At 43.2% G+C, this 20,204-nt stretch overlaps 1 pseudogene; it reads left to right on the forward strand.

The window, feature by feature from the left end:
• The first annotated feature begins 1,327 nt into the window (after positions 1–1,327).
• Positions 1,328–20,204, forward strand: part of LOC123129355 (uncharacterized) — a 29,056-nt pseudogene continuing 10,179 nt past the window's right edge.

A 20,204-nucleotide genomic window follows, 5' to 3' on the forward strand; every position in this document is an offset into this window, starting at 1 on the left:
AACCCTTCTTTGTTAGAAAAGTTTTCATCGTGTATTTAAAAATGTTTATTATTTATTAAAACAAATATTCATCACATATTATAAAATGCTCCTATATTTCAAAAAATATATGCAGTGAGTGTTAAAAATGGTCATCACATATTAAAAATATGTTCACCGTTTATTTTCAATAAAAAAATCCATCATATAAATTCTACTTTTATGGTATCTTCAATTTTTTTTTACTTGCTATTGATATCAGGTCCATAAAAGTGAAAGTAGGACCAGGGGAGAAAAGAGTAATAAGCATCAAAATAAGATCACATATTTAAAACATGTTTGTATAATTTAAAATTCACACATTTTAAAAATTTTATCAGAAAATAAAATAAAGACAGGAAAAGGAAGACTGGAAACAGGAAAAAAGGAAAAAAGGAAAAGGAAGAAAAAGACAGGAAAATACAAGGCATAAGTAAGCACAAAAATAACTTAATGAGTAAAAAAATATGAAAACTAATTGAACGACGAAGTAAAGAAAAAAACCACACGCATCTACGCGCAACGGACGGAACAGTAGGTGAAAAAGCCAGCCTCTCTACCAAAACCAGAATATAAGAACCGGACAAACAGGAAAGGGAGCGCCTGTACAACGCGGTACGCGCCGGCAGCCACGGGAGCGCGTACCCTCGCTCCTCCCCCGCGCGCCCTCATGGGCCGGCCCATGTTCGGGGCGGGGAGCCCCTTGTTTTTTTTGCCTTTATTTTTCTGTTTTCAGCTTTATTTCATTTTGAAAAATAATTTAGGATTTCAGAAAAAGTTGCAAAATCTGCAATTGTTCGTGAATTAAAAAATTGTACACGATTTGAAATTTATTCAGGAAATGATAAAATCTCACGGATTCAAAAATTGTTCGCAATTTCAAAAATGGTATTCTTCTACTCAAAAAATGTTTACAATTTCGAAAATAAATTCATGAAATTCTCGAAAAGTTATCATAATATTGAAAAAATGTTCATGAATTTTGAAACATGTTCACAAATTTCAAAAAAAGGTTCGCTATTTCAAGAACTATTAAGAAACCCAAAAATGTTAGTCAAAAACAAAAATGTTTCTGAATTTAAAAAATTGTTCGAAAATTTCAAAAAATGTTCACCGTTTCCAGAAAAATGTACTCAATTTCAAGGAATGTTCGAGAATTATAAAAAATCATGATTTCATAAAATGTTCACGAATTTAAAAAATGTTCACGATTTCGGAAAAAAATGTTCAGGATTTCAAAAAATGTTCACAATTTAAGAAAATTTGTTCGCAAAATTGATACATGGCCGAACTTTTTTTTGAGCTGGCCATGGTGGAAATGGATCCGGGCGACCTGGGAGCGGCGCTTTTGTCTCTCGACTCTTGTACCAGCCGCCCCCAATTCCTCCTTCAGGCAACCTTCAGGTGCAGCATCCCGCAATTGGCTTTGGAGCACTTCAGTCTGGTCAGATGGGCAATGGTGCTTTGGGTAGTCATCAGTATTCCGGAACTAGTAATAATCCACCTAATCAGCAAGGGCAGGGGTATGCTCATTCCGGCTTCAATTCAAATCAACCTGGTGCTACTAGTGGGCCTGCAAGTGCTGGGAACGACGGATCACAGATGACATGCTACAAATGCGAGAATCTCGGTCATGCCGGTAAGGACTGTCAGACCGTGTTATTTTGCACAAATTGCGCCAAGTATTCACATCCCTCGCACGAATGCTCCTTCCTGTCGCGACCTAAACCTGTTGCTAGCTTGGTTGGTAGTGCCGCTGATGGTTTGCAGATGTTCTCAGCAAGGACCGGAAAGAAGCTTGGAGCCGGATAAAAACAAGGACGCTATAGCTGTTGTTACTGTGAAGAATGCGAACCTGACCACATCACAGCTCGCTAGCTCTTTGAGCATGATGTTCCAGTGGGAGGGATGGGAGTGGATGGCTAGACCTTACATCATAGACAGCTTTCTGGTCAAATTCCCTTACGTGGAAAAAATCGATGAAATGAAGGGTTTCGATTCCTTTCGTCTGATTGGAATGTCAGCTGATATCAAAATAGTAGACAGATGGACTAACTCTTCGGCCGCAGCTTTCAAACTGTATGTCTGCTGGGTTAGAATAACAGGGGTTCCCCAGACATTGGAGTACTACCGGGGTTTTTGTGAAGCCGGTTCTCTCATTGGTTCTGTTTTAGAATTGGACATGGAGCTCTATGGGCAATCTGGAGTTCTCAGGGCTAAGATTGGAGTTATGGATCCTAGGAATATACCCTCTAGTGCTCCTCTGAATGAAAGTTGTTTTATCTTCAACATACACTTGGCTGGAAGACATAGTGGAGGAGGGTGGACCTATGGAGGGTGGTATCCTGGTTAGCCATCCTAGTCGTCCTGAATCATCTCATAACATTACAGAGAAAAGACCGAGAGAGCAAAGTAACAGAGAGGGTGTGGGATGTACCCAATCTTGATACTGGGGCCAGAAAGTCGGATAAAGGGAACACTACAGTTTCAACAGAGGATGTGATTCTGAGTCAATATGAACTTGATAAGAACCTGGTTGTTGAAAATGAGGTGAGGCAAAAATTACTTGACAAAAAGCGGGATGCTGAAAGAGCTCTCTTTGGTGTGAAGCAAGTTAATGCTGAGTTTGCTAATAGCGCTGCTATGTTGGAGGATTTCATAGAAGTGTCTGACATCCAAAAGGAAGAAGAGTTTGATTGCACTCAAGACCCAGTTGACTTTGCTAGGAGGCTTGGGAGTAGCTCTTGAAAAGTTAAAGAAATCAATGCCAATGTTGAGAGTGAGATGATTGCGGAGGAAAATGAGAATCTGCTATTGGCGCAAGATAAGGAAAATAGGAGCCCTTGTCTCATTAGCTCCACTCTGGCCACGACCGCTCCCAGGAGAGAAGTGAGTCAGAAGCATATTCCCTTCTCTGACAAAGCTGATGTGTGTTTGCAATACCCCTTGCGAGACCTTTGTGATGCTGATGCAGTCAAAAAGCAGAAAATGAGGGAGGATGAAGCGAGAGTTCAGAGAGCAAAAGACAAGGCGGCGCTTGATGAAGCTGCTATAGGAGAAGGAGTGATAGGCATAAGAATAAAGATGAGGGGCAGACTATGGAAAAGGCTACTGAGATGGCAAAGAAGAAGAATCTAGAAATGGCACCAGGTAATACTCCTACTATTTTAAATACAATGCCTAGTTTCATTTCACATATCACACGATGTATTGGTGTTAGTCTAGGAAAAACTCCTGAGGAAATGATGGTACCATTTCTATGATCAAGAGTTTAGAGAAAACTAGAAGTGACTTATTCTTTGCTAATAAGAGAAAGGAAAAAGATAGAAATGTGGATTTAGAATCAAAACTGGAGAGTTTTGATCTAGATGATATTAGAAATTCATTATCCGCAGTGGCGGGGCTTAGTGAGGGCCAAAGGGGGCAATGCCTGTTGGGGAACGTAGTAATTTCAAAATTTTCCTACGCACACACAAGATCATGGTGATGCATAGCAACGAGGGGGAGAGTCTGATCTACGTACCCTTGTAGATCGCAACGGAAGCGTTGACACAACGTAGACGAAGTAGTCGTACGTCTTCTTCCCGATCCGACCGATCCAAGCACCGTTACTCCGGCACCTCCGAGTTCTTAGCACACGTACAGCTCGATGACGATCCCCGGGCTCCGATCCAGCAAAGCTTCGGGGAGGAGTTCCGTCAGCACGACGGCGTGATGACAATCTTGATGTTCTACCGACGCAGGGCTTCGCCTAAGCACTACAACGATATGATCGAGGTGGAATATGGTGGCAGGGGGCACCGCACACGGCTAAGGAACGATCACGTGGATCAACTTGTGTCTTGGGGTGCCCCCCTGCCCCCGTATATAAAGGAGCAAGGGGAGGAGGCCGGCCGGCCAGGTGTGGCGCGCCAAGGAGGAGTCCTCCTCCTAGTAGGAGTAGGACTCCTACTAGGAGGGGGAAAGAGGTGGAGTGGGAGAAGGAAAGGGGGGGCGCCGCCCCCTCCCCTAGTCCAATTCGGACCAGGGAGGAGGTGGCGCGCGGCCCACCTCTAGCAGCCCTTCTCTCTCTCCACTAAAGCCCATAAGGCCCATAACTTCTCCCGGTAGGGTTCCGGTAACCCTCCGGCTCTCCGGTTTTCTCCGAAATCACCCGGAACACTTCCGGTGTCCGAATATAGTCATCCAATATATCAATCTTTATGTCTCGACCATTTCGAGACTCCTCATCATGTCCGTGATCACATCCGGGACTCCGAACTAACTTCGGTACATCAAAATGCATAAACTCATAATAACTGTCATCGTAACGTTAAGCGTGCGGACCCTACGGTTCGAGAACAATGTAGACATGACTGAGACACATCTCCGGTCAATAACCAATAGCGGGACCTGGATGCCCATATTGGCTCCTACATATTCTACGAAGATCTTTATCGGTCAGACCGCATAACAACATACGTTGTTCCCTTTGTCATCGGTATGTTACTTGCCCGAGATTCGATCGTCGGTATCCAATACCTAGTTCAATCTCGTTACCGGCAAGTCTCTTTACTCGTTCCGTAATACATCATCTCGCAACGAACTCATTAGTCACAATTCTTGCAAGGCTTATGTGATGTGCATTACCGAGAGGGCCCAGAGATACCTCTCCGACAATCGGAGTGACAAATCCTAATCTCGAAATATGCCAACCCAACATCTACCTTTGGAGACACCTGTAATACTCCTTTATAATCACCCAGTTACATTGTGACGTTTGGTAGTACCCAAAGTGTTCCTCCGGTAAACGGGAGTTGCATAATCTCATAGTCATAGGAACATGTATAAGTCATGAAGAATAGCAACAGCAACATACTAAACGATCGGGTGCTAAGCTAATGAAATGGGTCATGTCAATCAGATCATTCAACTAATGATGTGACCTCGTTAATCAAATAACAAGACCTTGTTCATGGTTAGGAAACATAACCATCTTTGATTAACGAGCTAGTCAAGTAGAGGCATACTAGTGACACTAAGTTTGTCTATGTATTCACACATGTATCATGTTTCCGGTTAATACAATTCTAGCATGAATAATAAACATTTATCATGATATAAGGAAATAAATAATAACTTTATTATTGCCTCTAGGGCATATTTCCTTCAGTCTCCCACTTGCACTAGAGTCAATAATCTAGATTACATAGTAATGATTCTAACACCCATGGAGCCTTGGTGCTGATCATGTTTTGCTCGTGGAAGAGGCTTAGTCAACGGGTCTGCAACATTCAGATCCGTATGTATCTTGCAAATCTCTATGTCTCCCACCTGGACTAGATCCCGGATGGAATTGAAGCGTCTCTTGATGTGCTTGGTCCTTTTGTGAAATCTGGATTCCTTTGCCAAGGCAATTGCACCAGTATTGTCACAAAAGATTTTCATTGGACCCGATGCATTAGGTATGACACCTAGATCGGATATGAACTCCTTCATCTAGACTCCTTCGTTCGCTGCTTCCGAAGCAGCTATGTACTCCGCTTCACATGTAGATCCCGCTACGACGCTTTGTTTAGAACTGCACCAACTGACAGCTCCACCGTTTAATGTAAACACGTATCCGGTCTGCAATTTAGAATCGTCCGGATCAGTGTCAAAGCTTGCATCAACGTAACCTCTTACGGTGAGCTCTTTGTCACCTCCATATACGAGAAACATATCCTTAGTCCTTTTCAAGTATTTCAGGATGTTCTTGACCGCTGTCCAGTGATCCATTCCTGGATTACTTTGGTACCTCCCTGCTAAACTTATAGCAAGGCACACATCAGGTCTGGTACACAGCATTGCATACATGATAGAGCCTATGGCTGAAGCATAGGGAACATCTTTCATTTTCTCTCTATCTTCTGCAGTGGTCGGGCATTGAGTCTAACTCAACTTCACACCTTGTAACACAGGCAAGAACCCTTTCTTTGCTTGATCCATTTTGAACTTTTTCAAAATTTTGTCTAGGTATGTGCTTTGTGAAAGTCCAATTAAGCGTCTCGATCTATCTCTATAGATCTTAATGCCCAATATGTAAGCAGCTTCACCGAGGTCTTTCATTGAAAAACTCTTATTCAAGTATCCCTTTATGCTATCCAGAAATTCTATATCATTTCCAATCAGCAATATGTCATCCACATATAATATCAGAAATGCTACAGAGCTCCCACTCACTTTCTTGTAAATACAGGCTTCTCCAAAAGTCTATATAAAACCAAATGCTTTGATCACACTATCAAAGCGTTTATTCCAACTCCGAGATGCTTGTACCCGTCCATAAATGGATCGCTGGAGCTTGCACACTTTGTTAGCTCCCTTTGGATCGATAAAATCTTCCGGTTGTATCATATACAACTCTTCTTCAAGAAATCCACTCAGGAATGCAGTTTTGACATCCATCTGCCATATTTCATAATCATAAAACGCGGCAATTGCTAACATGATTTGGACAGACTTAAGCATCGCTACGGGTGAGAAGGTCTTATCGTAGTCAACCCCTTGAACTTGTCGAAAACCTTTTGCAACAAGTCGAGCTTTATAGACAGTAACATTACCATCAGCGTCAGTCTTTTTCTTGAAGATCCATTTATCCTCAATTGCTTGCCGATCATCGGGCAAGTCAAGCAAAGTCCATACTTTGTTCTCATACATGGATCCCATCTCAGATTTCATGGCTTCAAGCCACTTTGCGGAATCTGGGCTCACCATCGCTTCTTCATAGTTCGTAGGTTCATCATGATCTAGCAGTATGACTTCCAGAACTGGATTACCGTACCACTCTGGCGCGAATCTTGCTCTGGTTGATCTACGAGGTTCAATAGTATCTTGTTCTGAAGTTTCATGATCATTATCATTAGCTTCCTCACTTATTGGTGTAGGTGTTGCAGAAACAGTTTTCTGTAATGTACTACTTTCCAATAAGGTAGCGGGTACAGTTACCTCGTCAAGTTCTACTTTCCTCCCACTCACTTCTTTCGAGAGAAACTCCTTCTCAAGAAAGTTTCCGAATTTAGCAACAAAAGTCTTGCCTTTGGATCTGTGATAGAAGGTGTATCCAATAGTTTCCTTTGGAAATCCTATGAAGACACATTTCTCCGATTTGGGTTCGAGCTTATCAGGTTGAAGCTTTTTCACATAAGCATCGCAGCCCCAAACTTTCAGAAACGACAACTTTGGTTTCTTGCCAAACCATAGTTCATAAGGCGTCGTCTCAACGGATTTTGATGGTGCCCTATTTAATGTGAATGCGGCCGTCTCTACAGCGTATCCCCAAAACGATAGCGGTAAATCAGTAAGAGACATCATAGATCGCACCATATCTAGTAAAGTACGATTACAACGTTCGGACACACCATTACACTGTGGTGTTCCGGGTGGCGTGAGTTACGAAACTATTCCACAATTTTGCAAATGTACACCAAACTCGTAAGTCAAATATTCTCCTCCACGATCAGATCGTAGAAACTTTATTTTCTTGTTATGATGATTTTCAACTTCACTCTGAAATTCTTTGAACTTTTCAAATGTTTCAGACTTATGTTTCATTAAGTAGATATACCCATATCTGCTTAAATCATCTGTGAAGGTGAGAAAATAACGATATCCGCCACGAGCCTCAATATTCATCGGACCGCATACATCTGTATGTATGACTTCCAACAAATCTGTTGCTCTCTCCATAGTACCGGAGAACGGTGTTTTAGTCATCTTGCCCATGAGGCACGGTTCGCAAGTACCAAGTGATTCATAATCAAGTTGTTCCAAAAGTCCATCAGTATGGAGTTTCTTCATGCGCTTTACACCGATATGACCTAAACGGCAGTGCCACAAATAAGTTGCACTATCATTATCAACTCTGCATCTTTTGGCTTCTACATTATGAATATGTGTATCACTACTATCAAGATTTAACAAGAATAGACCATTCTTCAAGGGTGCATGACCATAAAAGATATTACTCATATAAATAGAACAACCATTATTCTCTGATTTAAATGAATAACCGTCTCGCATTTAAACAAGATCCAGATATAATGTTCATGCTCAACGCTGGCACCAAATAACAATTATTTAGGTCTAATATTAATCCCGAAGGTAGATGTAGAGGTAGCGTGCTGACCGCGATCACATCGACTTTGGAACCGTTTCCCACGCGCATCGTCACCTCGTCCTTAGCCAATCTTCGCTTAATCCGTAGTCCCTGTTTCGAGTTGCAAATATTAGCAACAGAACCAGTATCAAATACCCAGGTGCTACTGCGAGCATTAGTAAGGTACACATCAATAACATGTATATCACATATACCTTTGTCCACCTTGCCATCCTTCTTATCCGCCAAATACTTGGGGCAGTTCCGCTTCCAGTGACCAGTCTGCTTGCAGTAGAAGCACTCAGTTTCAGGCTTAGGTCCAGACTTGGGTTTTTTCTCCTGAGCAGCAACTTGCTTGCCGTTCTTCTTGAAGTTCCCCTTCTTCTTCCCTTTGCCCTTTTTCTTGAAACTAGTGGTTTTGTTAACCATCAACACTTGATGCTCCTTTTTGATTTCTACCTCCGCAGCTTTCAGCATTGCGAAGAGCTCGGGAATAGTCTTGTTCATCCCTTGCATATTATAGTTCATCACAAAGCTCTTGTAGCTTGGTGGCAGTGATTGGAGAATTCTGTCAATGACGCAATCATCTGGAAGATTAACTCCCAATTGAATCAAGTGATTATTATACCCAGACATTTTGAGTATATGCTCACTGACAGAACTGTTCTCTTCCATCTTGCAGCTATAGAACTTATTGGAGACTTCATATCTCTCAATCCGGGCATTTGCTTGAAATATTAACTTCAACTCCTGGAACATCTCATATGCTTCATGACGTTCAAAACGTCGTTGAAGTCCCGATTCTAAGCCGTAAAGCATGGCACACTGAACTATCGAGTAGTCATCAGCTTTGCTCTGCCAGATGTTCATAACATCTGGTGTTGCTCCAGCAGCAGGCCTAGCACCCAGCGGTGCTTCCAGGACGTAATTCTTCTGTGCAACAATGAGGATAATCCTCAAGTTACGGACCCAGTCCGTGTAATTGCTACCATCATCTTTCAACTTTGCTTTCTCAAGGAACGCATTAAAATTCAACGGAACAACAGCACGAGCCATCTATCTACAATCAACATAAACAAGCAAGATACTATCAGGTACTAAGTTCATGATAAATTTAAGTTCAACTAATCATATTACTTAAGAACTCCCACTTAGATAGACATCCCTCTAATCTTCTAAGTGATCATGTGATCCAAATCAACTAAACCATGTCCGATCATCACGTGAGATGGAGTAGTTTCATCGGTGAACATCATTATGTTGATCATATCTACTATATGATTCACGCTCGACCTTTCGGTCTCCGTGTTTCGAGGCCATATCTGTATATGCTTGGCTCGTCAAGTATAACCTAAGTATTCCGCGTGTGCAACTGTTTTGCACCCGTTGTATTTGAACGTAGAGCCTATCACACCCGATCATCACGTGGTGTCTCAGCACGAAGAACTTTCGCAACGGTGCATACTCAGGGAGAACATTTCTTGATAATTTAGTGAGAGATCATCTTATAATGCTACCGTCAATCAAAGCAAGATAAGATGCATAAAAAGATAAACATCACATGCAATCAATATAAGTGATATGATATGGCCATCATCATCTTGTGCTTGTGATCTCCATCTCCGAAGCACCGTCATGATCACCATCGTCACCGGCGCGACACCTTGATCTCCATCGTAGCATCGTTGTCGTCTCGCCAATCTTATGTTTCCATGACTATCGCTACCGTTTAGTGATAAAGTAAAGCATTACATCGCGATTGCATTGCATACAATAAAGCGACAACCATATGGCTCCTGCCAGTTGCCGATAATTCAGTTACAAAACATGATCATCTCATACAATAAAATTTAGCATCATGTCTTGACCATATCACATCACAACATGCCCTGCAAAAACAAGTTAGACGTCCTCTACTTTGTTGTTGCAAGTTTTACGTGGCTGCTACGGGCTTAAGCAAGAACCAATCTTACCTACGCATCAAAACCACAACGATAGTTTGTCAAATAGACTCCGTTTTAACCTTCTCAAGGACCGGGCGTTGCCATACTCGGTTCAACTAAAGTTGGAGAGACAGTCGCCCGCAAGCCATCTATGTGCAAAGCACGTCGAGGGAACCGGTCTCGCGTAAGCGTACGCGTAAGGTTGGTCCGGGTCGTCTCGTCCAACAATACCGCTGAACCAAAGTATGACATGCTGGTAGGCAGTATGACCTGTATCGCCCACAACTCACTTGTGTTCTACTCGTGCATATAACATCAAACCATAAAACCTATGCTCGGATGCCACTGTTGGGGAACGTAGTAATTTCAAAATTTTCCTACGCACACACAAGATCATGGTGATGCATAGCAACGAGGGGGAGAGTCTGATCTACGTACCCTTGTAGATCGCAACGGAAGCGTTGACACAACATAGAGGAAGTAGTCGTACGTCTTCTTCCCGATCCGACCGATCCAAGCACCGTTACTCCGGCACCTCCGAGTTCTTAGCACACGTACAGCTCGATGACGATCCCCGGGCTCCGATCTAGCAAAGCTTCGGGGAGGAGTTCCGTCAGCACCACGGCGTGATGACGATCTTGATGTTCTACCGACGCAGGGCTTCGCCTAAGCACTACAACGATATGATCGAGGTGGAATATGGTGGCAGGGGGCACCGCACACGGCTAAGGAACGATCACGTGGATCAACTTGTGTCTTGGGATGCCCCTGCCCCCGTATATAAAGGAGCAAGGGGAGGAGGCCGGCCGGCCAGGTGTGGCGCGCCAAGGAGGAGTCCTCCTCCTAGTAGGAGTAGGACTCCTACTAGGAGGGGGAAAGAGGTGGAGTGGGAGAAGGAAAGGGGGGGCGCCGCCCCCCTCCCCTAGTCCAATTCGGACCAGGGAGGAGGTGGCGCGCGGCCCACCTCTGGCAGCCCTTCTCTCTCTCCCCTAAAGCCCATAAGGCCCATAACTTCTCCCGGTAGGGTTCCGGTAACCCTCCGGCTCTCCGGTTTTCTCCGAAATCACCCGGAACACTTCTGGTGTCCGAATATAGTCATCCAATATATCAATATTTATGTCTCGACCATTTCAAGACTCCTCATCATGTCCGTGATCACATTCGGGACTCCGAACTAACTTCGGTACATCAAAATGCATAAACTCATAATAACTGTCATCGTAACGTTAAGCGTGCGGACCCTACGGTTCGAGAACAATGTAGACATGACTGAGACACATCTCCGTGAAGGTAATATGCCCTAGAGGCAATAATAAAGTTATTATTTATTTCCTTATATCATGATAAATGTTTATTATTCATGCTAGAATTGTATTAACCGGAAACATAATACATGTGTGAATACATAGACAAACAGAGTGTCACTAGTATGCCTCTACTAGACTAGCTCGTTAATCAAAGATGGTTATGTTTCCTAACCATGAACAAAGAGTTGTTGTTTGATTAACGAGGTCACATCATTAGTTGAATGATCTGATTGACATGACCCATTCCATTAGCTTAGCACCCGATCGTTTAGTATGTTGCTATTGCTTTTCTTCATGACTTATACATGTTCCTATGACTATGAGATTATGCAACTCCCGTTTACCGGAGGAACACTTTGGGTACTACCAAACGTCACAACGTAACTAGGTGATTATAAAGGAGTACTACAGGTGTCTCCAATGGTAGATGTTGGGTTGGCGTATTTCGAGATTAGGGTTTGTCACTCCGATTGTCGGAGAGGTATCTCTGGGCCCTCTCGGTAATACACATCACATAAGCCTTGCAAGCTTAATAACTAAGATGTTAGTTATGAGATGATGTATTACGGAACGAGTAAAGAGACTTGCCAGTAACGAGATTGAACTAGGTATTGGATACCGACGATCGAATCTCGGGCAAGTAACATACCGATGACAAAGGGAACAACGTATGTTGTTATGCGGTCTGACCGATAAAGATATTCGTAGAATATGTAGGAGCCAATATGGGCATCCAGGTCCCGCTATTGGTTATTGACCGGAGACGTGTCTCGGTCATGTCTACATTGTTCTCGAACCGTAGGGTCCGCACGCTTAACGTTACGATGACAGTTATTATGAGTTTATGCATTTTGATGTACCGAAGGTTGTTCGGAGTCCCGGATGTGATCACGGACATGACGAGGAGTCTCGAAATGGTCGAGACGTAAAGATTGATATATTGGAAGCCTATGTTTGGACACCGGAAGTGTTCCGGGTGAAATCGGGATTTTACCGGATTACCGGGAGGGTTACCGGAACCCCCCGGGAGCCAAATGGGCCAACATGGGCCTTAGTGGAAAGGTGAGAGGGCAGCCCACATAGGGCTGCGCCTCGCCCCCTCTCTCTCTCTCCCCTTTAAGGATTCCTAGTTGGACTAGGATTGGAGGGGGGAGTCCTACTCCCGGTAGGAGTAGGACTCCTCTTGCGCCTCCCTCTCTTTGGCCGGCCAGCCTCCCTCCCTCCATCCTTTATATACGGGGGCAGGGGACACCCCAAGACACACAAGTTGATCCTTGAGATCGTTCCTTAGCCGTGTGCGGTGCCCCCTGCCAGCAAATTCCACCTCGATCATACCGTTGTAGTGCTTAGGCGAAGCCCTGCGTCGGTAGTACATCAAGATCGTCACCACGCCGTCGTGCTGACGGAACTCTTCCTCAACGCTTTGCTGGATCGGAGCCCGAGGATCGTCATCGAGCTGAACGTGTGCTAAGAACTCGGAGGTGCCGGAGTAACGGTGCTTGGATCGGTCGGATCGGGAAGAAGACGTACGACTACTTCCTCTATGTTGTGTGATCGCTTCCGCAGTCGGTCTGCGTTGGTACGTAGACAACACTCTCCCCCTCATTGCTATGCATCACCATGATCTTGCGTGTGCGTAGGAAAATTTTCGAAATTACTACGTTCCCCAACAGTGGCATCCGAGCCTAGGTTTTATGGTTTGATGTTATATGCACGAGTAGAACACAAGTGAGTTGTGGGCGATACAAGTCATACTGCCTACCAGCATGTCATACTTTGGTTCGGCGGTATTGTTGGACGAGACGATCCGGACCAACCTTACGTGTACTCTTACGCGAGACCGGTTCCCTCGACGTGCTTTGCACATAGATGGCTTGCGGAAGACTGTCTCTCCAACTTTAGTTGAACCAAGTGTGACTACGCCCGGTCCTTGAGAAGGTTAAAACGGAGTCTATTTGACGAACTATCGTTGTGGTTTTGATGCGTAGGTGAGATGAGTTCTTACTTAAGCCCGTAGCAGGCACGTAAAACTTGCAACAACAAAGTAGAGGACGTCTAACTTGTTTTTCCAGGGCATGTTGTGATGTGATATGGTCAAGGCATGATGCTGATTTTATTGTATGAGATGATCATGTTTTGTAACCGAGTTATTGGCAACTGGCAGGAGCCATATGGTTGTCGCTTTATTGTATGCAATGCAATCGCGATGTAATGCTTTACTTTATTACTAAGCGGTAGTGATAGTCGTGGAAGCATAAGATTGGCGAGACGACAACAATGCTACGATGGAGATCAAGGTGTCGCGCCGGTGACGATGATGATCATGATGGTGCTTCGGAGATGGAGATCACAAGCACAAGATGATGATGGCCATATCATATCACTTATATTGATTGCATGTGATGTTTATCCTTTTTATGCATCTTATCTTGCTTTGATTGACGGTAGCATTATAAGATGATCTCTCACTAAATTATCAAGAAGTGTTCTCCCTGAGTATGCACCGTTGCCAAAGTTCGTCGTGCCCAGACACCACGTGATGATCGGGTGTGATAAGCTCTACGTCCATCTACAACGGGTGCAAGCCAGTTTTGCACACGCAGAATACTCAGGTTAAACTTGATGAGCCTAGCATATGCAGATATGGCCTCGGAACACGGAGACCGAAAGGTCGAGAGTGAATCATATAGTAGATATGATCAACATAACGATGTTCACCATTGAAAACTACTCCATCTCACATGATGATCGGTTATGGTTTAGTTGATTTGGATCACGTGATCACTTAGAGGATTAGAGGGATGTCTATCTAAGTGGGAGTTCTTAAGTAATATGATTAAATTGAACTTAAATTTATCATGAACTTAGTCCTGGTAGTATTTTGCAAATCATGTTGTAGATCAATAGCTCGCGTTGTTGCTTCCCTGTGTTTATTTTGATATGTTCCTAGAGAAAATTGTGTTGAAAGATGTCAGTAGCAATGATGCGGATTGGATCCGTGATCTGAGGTTTATCCTCATTGCTGCACAGAAGAATTATGTCCTTGATGCACCGCTAGGTGACAGACCTATTGCAGGAGCAGATGCAGACGTTATGAACGTTTGGCTAGCTCAATATGATGACTACTTGATAGTTTAGTGCACCATGCTTAAACGGCTTAGAATCGGGACTTCAAAGACGTTTTGAACGTCATGGACCATATGAGATGTTCCAGGAGTTGAAGTTAATATTTCAAGCAAATACCCGAGTTGAGAGACATGAAGTCTCCAGCAAGTTCTATAGCTAAAAGATGGAGGAGAATCGCTCAACTAGTGAGCATGTGCTCAGATTGTCTGGGTACTACAATCGCTTGAATCAAGTGGGAGTTAATCTTCCAGATAAGATAGTGATTGACAGAATTCTCTAGTCATCATCACTAAGTTAGTAGAACTTCGTGATGAACTATAATATGCAAGGGATAACAGAAACAACTCCCAAGCTCTTCGTGATGCTGAAATCAACGAAGGTAGAAATCAAGAAAAACATCAAGTGTTGATGGTTGACAAGACCACTAGTTTCAAGAAAAGGGCAAAGGGAAGAAGGGGAACTTCAAGAAGAACGGCAAGCAAGTTGCTCAAGTGAAGAAGCCCAAGTCTGATCCTAAGCCTGAGACTAAGTGATTCTACTGCAAAGAGACTGGTCACTGGAAGGGGAACTACCCCAAGTGATTGGCGGATAAGTAGGATGGCAAAGTGAACATAAGTATATTTGATATACATGTTATTGACGTGTACTATACTAGTGTTTATAGCAACCCCTCAGTATTTGATGCTAGTTCAGTTGCTAAGATTAGTAACTCGAAACGGGAGTTGCAGAATAAACAGAGACTAGTTAAGGGTGAAGTGACGATGTGTTTTGGAAGTAGTTCCAAGATTGATATGATCATCATCGCACACTCCCCTATACTTTCGGGATTAGTGTTGAACTTAAATAAGTGTTATTTGGTTTTTGCGTTGAGCATGAATATGATTTGATCATGTTTATTGCAATACGGTTATTCATTAAAGTCAGAGAATAATTGTTGTTCTGTTTACATGAATAAAACCTTCGATGGTCATACACCCAATGAAACAAGTTCGTTGGATCTCGATCATAGTGATACACATATTTATAATATTGAAACCAAAAAGATTCAAAGTTAATAATGATAGTGCAACTTATTTGTGGCACTGCCGTTTAGGTCATATTGGTATAAAGAGCATGAAGAAACTCCATGCTGATGGGCTTTCGAAATCACTTGATTATGAATCACTTGATGCTTGCGAACCATGCCTTTTGGGCAAGATGACTAAAACTCCGTTCTTTGGAACAATGGAGCGAGAAACAGATTTGTTGGAAATCATACATACTGATGTATGTGGTCCGATGAATATTGAGGCTCGCGACAGGTATCATTATTTTCTGATCTTCACAGATGATTTGAGCAGATATGAGTATATCTACTTGATGAAACATAAGTCTGAAACATTTGAAAAGTTCAAAGAATTTCAGAGTGAAGTGGAAAATCATCGTGACAAGAAAATAAAAGTTTCTACGATATGATCGCAGAGGTAAAATATTTGAGTTACGAGTTTGGTCTTCAATTAAAAATTGTGGAATAGTTTCGCAACTCACGCCACCCGGAACACCACAGCGTAATGGTGTGTCCGAACGTCATAATCGTACTTTACTAGATGTGGTACGATCTATGATGTCTCTTACCGATCTACCACTATCGGTTTGGGGTTATGCATTAGAGACAGCTACATTCACGTTAAATAGGGCACCATCTAAATCCGTCGAGACGACGCCTTTTGAACTATGGTTTGGCAAGAAACCAAAGTTGTCGTTTCTTAAAATTTGGGGTTGCGATGCTTATATGAAAAAGTTTCATCCTGATAAGCTCAAACTCAAATCGGAGAAGTGCGTCTTCATAGGATATCCAAAGGAAACTATTGGATACACCTTCTATCACAGATCCGAAGGCAAGACTTTTGTTGCTAAAATTCGGAAACTTTCTGGAGAAGGAGTTTCTCTCGAAAGAAGTGAGTGGGAGGAAAGTAGAACTTGACGAGGTAACTGTACCTGCTCCCTTATTGGAAAGTAGTACATCACAGAAAACTGTTTCTGTGACACCTACACCAATTAGTGAGGAAGCTAATGATGATGATCATGTAACTTCAGATCAAGTTACTACCGAACCTTGTAGGTAAACCAGAGTAAGATCCACGCCAGAGTGGTACGGTAATCCTTCTCTGGAAGTCATGCTACTAGATCATGATGAACCTACGAACTATGAGGAAGCGATGATGAGCCCAGATTCCGCGAAATGGTTTGAGGCCATGAAATCTGAGATATGATCCATGTATGAGAACAAAGTATGGACTTTGATGGATTTGCCCGATGATCGGCAAGCCATAGAAAATAAATGGATCTTCAAGAGGAAGATGGACGCTGATAGTAGTGTTACTATCTACAAAGCTAGAATTGTCGCAAAAGTTTTCGACAAGTTCAAGGTGTTGACTACGATGAGTTTTTCTCACTCGTATCTATGCTTAAGTCTGTCCGAATCATGTTAGCAATTGCCGCATTTTATGAAATCTGGCAAATGGATAAACAAAACTGCATTCCTTAATGGATTTATTAAAGAAGAGTTGTATGTGATGCAACTAGAAGGTTTTGTCAATCCAAAAGGTGCTAACAAAAATGTGCAAGCACCAGCGATCCATCTGTGGACTGGTGCAAGCATCTCGGAGTTTGAATATACGCTTTGATGAGTTGATCAAAGCATATAGTTTTATACAGACTTGCGGTGAAGCCTGTATTTACAAGAAAGTGAGTGGGAGCACTACAGCATTTCTGATAAGTATATGTGAATGACATATTGTTGATCGGAAATAATGTAGAATTATTCTGTAAAGCATAAAGGAGTGTTTCAAAGGAGTTTTTCAAAGAAAGACTTCGGTGAAGCTGCTTACATATTGAGCTTCAAGATCTATAGAGATAGATCAAGACGCTTGATAAGTTCTTTCAATGAGTACATACCTTGACAAAGATTTTGAAGTAGTTCAAAATAGAGCAGTCAAAGAAAGAGTTCTTGCCTGTATTATAAGGTGTGAAGTTGAGTAAGACTCAAAGCCCGACCACGGCAAAAGATAGAAAGAGAATGAAAGTCATTCCCTATGCCTTGGCCATAGGTTCTATAAAGTATGTCATGCTGTATACCAGATCTATTGTATACCCTGCACTGATTTGGCAAGGGAGTACAATAGTGAACTAGGAGTAGATCACTGGACAGCGGTCAGAATTATCCTTAGTGAAATAAGGATATGTTTCTCGATTATGGACGTGATAAAAAGGTTCGTCGTAAAGGGTTACGCCGATGCAAGTTTTGACACTAATCTAGATGACTCTAAGTCTCGGTCTAGATACATATTGAAAGTGGGAGCAATTAGCTAGAGTAGCTCCGTACAGAGCATTATAGACAAAGAATTTTGCAAAATACTTACGGATCTGAATGTGACAGACCCGTTGACTAAAAAAATTATCTCACAAGCAAAACATGATCACACCTTAGTACTCTTTGGGTATTAATCACATAGAGATGTGAACTAGATTACTGACTCTAGTAAACCCTTTGAGTGTTGGTCACATAACGATGTGAACTATGGGTGTTAATCACATGGTGATGTGAACTATTGCTGCTAAATCACATGGCGATGTGAAACTAGATTATTGACTCTAGTGCAAGTGGGAGACTGAAGGTAATATGCCCTAGAGGCAATAATAAAGTTATTATTTATTTCCTTATATCATGATAAATGTTTATTATTCATGCTAGAATTGTATTAACCGGAAACATAATACATGTGTGAATACATAGACAAACAGAGTGTCACTAGTATGCCTCTACTAGACTAGCTCGTTAATCAAAGATGGTTATGTTTCCTAACCATGAACAAAGAGTTGTTGTTTGATTAACGAGGTCACATCATTAGTTGAATGATCTGATTGACATGACCCATTCCATTAGCTTAGCACCCGATCGTTTAGTATGTTGGTATTGCTTTTCTTCATGACTTATACATGTTCCTATGACTATGAGATTATGCAACTCCCGTTTACCGGAGGAACACTTTGGGTACTACCAAACGTCACAACGTAACTAGGTGATTATAAAGGAGTACTACAGGTGTCTCCAATGGTAGATGTTGGGTTGGCGTATTTCGAGATTAGGGTTTGTCACTCCGATTAACGGAGAGGTATCTCTGGGCCCTCTCGGTAATACACATCACATAAGCCTTGCAAGCATAATAACTAAGATGTTAGTTATGAGATGATGTATTACGGAACGAGTAAAGAGACTTGCCAGTAACGAGATTGAACTAGGTATTGGATACCGACGATCGAATCTCGGGCAAGTAACATACCGATGACAAAGGGAACAACGTATGTTGTTATGCGGTCTGACCGATAAAGATCTTCGTAGAATATGTAGGAGCCAATATGGGCATCCAGGTCCCGCTATTGGTTATTGACCGGAGACGTGTCTCGGTCATGTCTACATTGTTCTCGAACCGTAGGGTCCGCACGCTTAACGTTACGATGACAGTTATTATGAGTTTATGCATTTTGATGTACCGAAGGTTGTTCGGAGTCCCGGATGTGATCACGGACATGACGAGGAGTCTCGAAATGGTCGAGACGTAAAGATTGATATATTGGAAGCCTATGTTTGGACACCGGAAGTGTTCCGGGTGAAATCGGGATTTTACCGGATTACCGGGAGGGTTACCGGAACCCCCCGGGAGCCAAATGGGCCAACATGGGCCTTAGTGGAAAGGTGAGAGGGCAGCCCACATAGGGCTGCGCCTCCCCCCTCTCCCTAGTCCTATTAGGACTAGGAGAGGGGCCGGCCACCTCTCTCTCTCTCTCTCCCCTTTAAGGATTCCTAGTTGGACTAGGATTGGAGGGGGGAGTCCTACTCCCGGTAGGAGTAGGACTCCTCCTGCGCCTCCCTCTCTTTGGCCGGCCAGCCTCCCTCCCTCCATCCTTTATATACGGGGGCAGGGGACACCCCAAGACACACAAGTTGATCCTTGAGATCGTTCCTTAGCCGTGTGCGGTGCCCCCTGCCACCAAATTCCACCTCGATCATACCGTTGTAGTGCTTAGGCGAAGCCCTGCGTCGGTAGTACATCAAGATCGTCACCACGCCGTCGTGCTGACGGAACTCTTCCTCGACGCTTTGCTGGATCGGAGCCCGAGGATCGTCATCGAGCTGAACGTGTGCTAAGAACTCGGAGGTGCCGGAGTAACGGTGCTTGGATCGGTCGGATCGGGAAGAAGACGTACGACTACTTCCTCTACGTTGTGTGATCGCTTCCGCAGTCGGTCTGCGTTGGTACGTAGACAACACTCTCCCCCTCGTTGCTACGCATCACCATGATCTTGCGTGTGCGTAGGAAAATTTTCGAAATTACTACGTTCCCCAACACTCCGGTCAATAACCAATAGCGGGACCTAGATGCCCATATTGGCTCCTACATATTCTACGAAGATCTTTATCGGTCAGACCGCATAACAACATACGTTGGTCCCTTTGTCATCGGTATGTTACTTGCCCGAGATTCGATCGTCGATATCCAATACCTAGTTCAATCTCATTACCGGCAAGTCTCTTTACTCGTTCCGTAATACATCATCTCGCAACTAACTCATTTGTCACAATGCTTGCAAGGCTTATGTGATGTGCATTACCGAGAGGGCCCAGAGATACCTCTCCGACAATCGGAGTGACAA

This window comes from Triticum aestivum, chromosome 6A (genome assembly GCF_018294505.1).
Source record: "Triticum aestivum cultivar Chinese Spring chromosome 6A, IWGSC CS RefSeq v2.1, whole genome shotgun sequence".
NCBI lineage: Eukaryota > Viridiplantae > Streptophyta > Magnoliopsida > Poales > Poaceae > Triticum > Triticum aestivum.